The 2,657-nt window shown below is 39.0% G+C and overlaps 1 pseudogene; it reads right to left on the bottom strand.

Moving 5' to 3' along the window:
* Positions 1 to 1,639: 1,639 nt before the first annotated feature.
* The window catches only part of LOC102431630, a 2,646-nt pseudogene continuing 1,628 nt past the window's right edge, over positions 1,640 to 2,657 (bottom strand).

Here is a 2,657-nt window from a genome sequence, read left to right on the forward strand (position 1 = left end):
GTGAATTTGTAGTTTGAATATTGTACCAATCAGCCTTTAAACAGAACTTTCCTTTGACATTTGTAATGTTACGCAGAGGTATTACTGAGCAAGGATATAAAAGTGAAATATTTGTCAATAACAGAGTTTTGATAACTATAGTATATGATTATCTTATACAAAAGGAACTAGAAAATAATTCATAGGAGAAAAAAGGAAAAATCTATGATTGGTATAGACAAGTAATCCAGAGAAGCTTGAGGTCCTATCCAGGTGGCCTTTTAGACGCCTCATCATTGCTGCTTCCTTCACAGAAAAGTGAAACACAGGGAGGTAAGTACCTGAGGGCACAGCTTAAATCAACAAACGTTTATTGACTCCCTGCTAGAGACAGATACTGAATTGAATGTCAGACATTTAAAAAATGGATGACAATATTCTTTCTCTGGACTTACATGTTTTTTATTGTGAAGTCTAGAAATCAGTCAAGCAAGTAGGCAAAATAGATTTAAAGGCTGGGTCTTTTTGACACCAACTTTTACATTAATTCCATTACCATGCTATGCTCTATATCAGCATACAAATAGTAACAGACTTGGGGGAGGGAGGGAGGGAAGGAGGAAGGAGAAGTAATTAATTAGTTACATTTTATTAGTTACCAAAGAAATGCAATTAACCTTTTTTACCCTTAATTAGCAAATATGAAAGCACTATTTATAACACTCAAGAGTTCTTATGGTGGAAAAACAAAACAAAAACCTGACAGAGTTATTCATCACTATCACCTGTGGCTGTGTTCCAAAAGAATGTTGCTATTTCTACAATCTGCCAATGGTCTTCAAGAGTCATAGATATATTTATATAATTTAACTAAATAATGCTATCATTTGTAATCTAACCTTTAAAATTACACTGAAAGATTGATATATTCATAAAAAGATTTAAAACAATTTTATATCAATATATTTTTATTGATTTCAGAGAGGGAGGGAGAAGGAGAGAGATAGAAACATCAATGATGAGAGAGAATCATTGATGGGCTGCCTTCTGCAGGCCCCCTGTTGGGGATGGAGCCCACAACCTGGACATGTGCCCTTGCCTGGAATAGAACCCAGGAGCTTTCAGGCCAACCCTCCATCCACGGAGCCAAACCAGCTAGAGCAAGATTTACTTTTTAATGATGATAATTAAATATAAAGGGGAAAGTGAGAGATAGATGCTGAATAGTGATGGAATATTTTAATCAATGACTGTATAAATACTCAATGGGATATCAAAGCACTATTGGAAATTATGATGTGAGAACAGGAGAGAGAGAGAGAGAGAGAGAGAGAGAGAGAGAGAGAGAGAGAGAAGGAGGCAGCTGATCGATGTTTCTCTCTCATCGATGTTTCTAACTCTCTATTCTAACTCTCTATTCTTCTCCCTTCCTCTCTGTAAAAAATCAATAAAATATATTTTAAAAAATGGTTTATATCATTTATAAAAATAAAACAACACCAAAAAATAATCCGGAAGAGCCACACTAAATGATGTAATACCCCACTACTTAGAATTTTTAACAGCGTTAACATTTGGTAAGACTATTCTAGTCATCTTTTTTTTTTTATCTGAACAATAAAGATTTAATTTAAAAAAAATGAAACACACTATACAAATGGTTTTCAGAGCAGATTACACACGGGTCCATTCAGACTCCTCTCAAAGTGTGGCCGACACTCAGTGCTGCCGAGACGGAGGCAGCTGTTAGCATGTAGCCGATGTACTGATCTAGATGCAGTAGCATGCAGCCCTCAGCATGACAGTTCATTCTCCTCTGTTCTTAAATTAGGTTAAATGGCATCGGTGTCCATATTTACAGACTTGAAATGTATCGATCCTGAGCAGTTCTGATGTACATCTGAGACCGGCTGCTGGGAGTCTTGGATTCAGTTTTAAAAGGGAGGCCAGTGGTGCAGGCAGCTGCTAGGAACTGGTCGTCATCCTGCCCACCGGGAACATTGGCCGCGGTGGCACAGTCAGACCCTCTATCTACAAGGGTTAAGCCAAGTAACTGTAGGTGTCCTTTTCACCATCAACTCGCTCCAAATATTCTTTCTCGATCAGAATGTCAATGCATTTCTTGATGACCGGGACCCGTGGCTGGAACCGTGAGGACAGCTGAGTGAGCACCTCCCCAAGCAGCTGCTGGTGCTTCAGGACCTTCCGCATCTTCATGATCCTCACAATCGCCGCCTGGATCAGCAGTTTCCGGTCCTCTTCAATATTTTTGTGTGTAGTTTCTTGTTCCTGCTTGTGTTCGGTTTTCATTGGCACATTGATGTTAACCCTTAATTTCTTATTTTTATAACCAAGATATAATTTTATCAGGGTATCTGGCTTCAATTCCACCTCATCAACATTTGCATTTTCATCTTCCAAGACCAATAACTTCGCCTTCAATAAAATCTGTAGGACTTGTGCCAAGATGTCCATTTTGATTTGAGTGCTGTCGGTCAGCTGCTGCACCGTGTAAACATCTTCCGTGTTGTATTGAAGCAGGATCGCCATCTGGAATGTAGATGCCTGCAAAGTGTATCTGTTCTTGAAGCAGTTTGTGACCAGCTCTCCTTTGGAGAGTTGGTACAACCACGTCAGCTTCCTGCCGCTATGAAGACTAGCGTAGAAAGCAGTGAATC

The sequence above is a fragment of the Myotis lucifugus genome, unplaced genomic scaffold, assembly GCF_000147115.1.
Source record: "Myotis lucifugus unplaced genomic scaffold, Myoluc2.0 scaffold_398, whole genome shotgun sequence".
NCBI classification, from domain to species: domain Eukaryota; kingdom Metazoa; phylum Chordata; class Mammalia; order Chiroptera; family Vespertilionidae; genus Myotis; species Myotis lucifugus.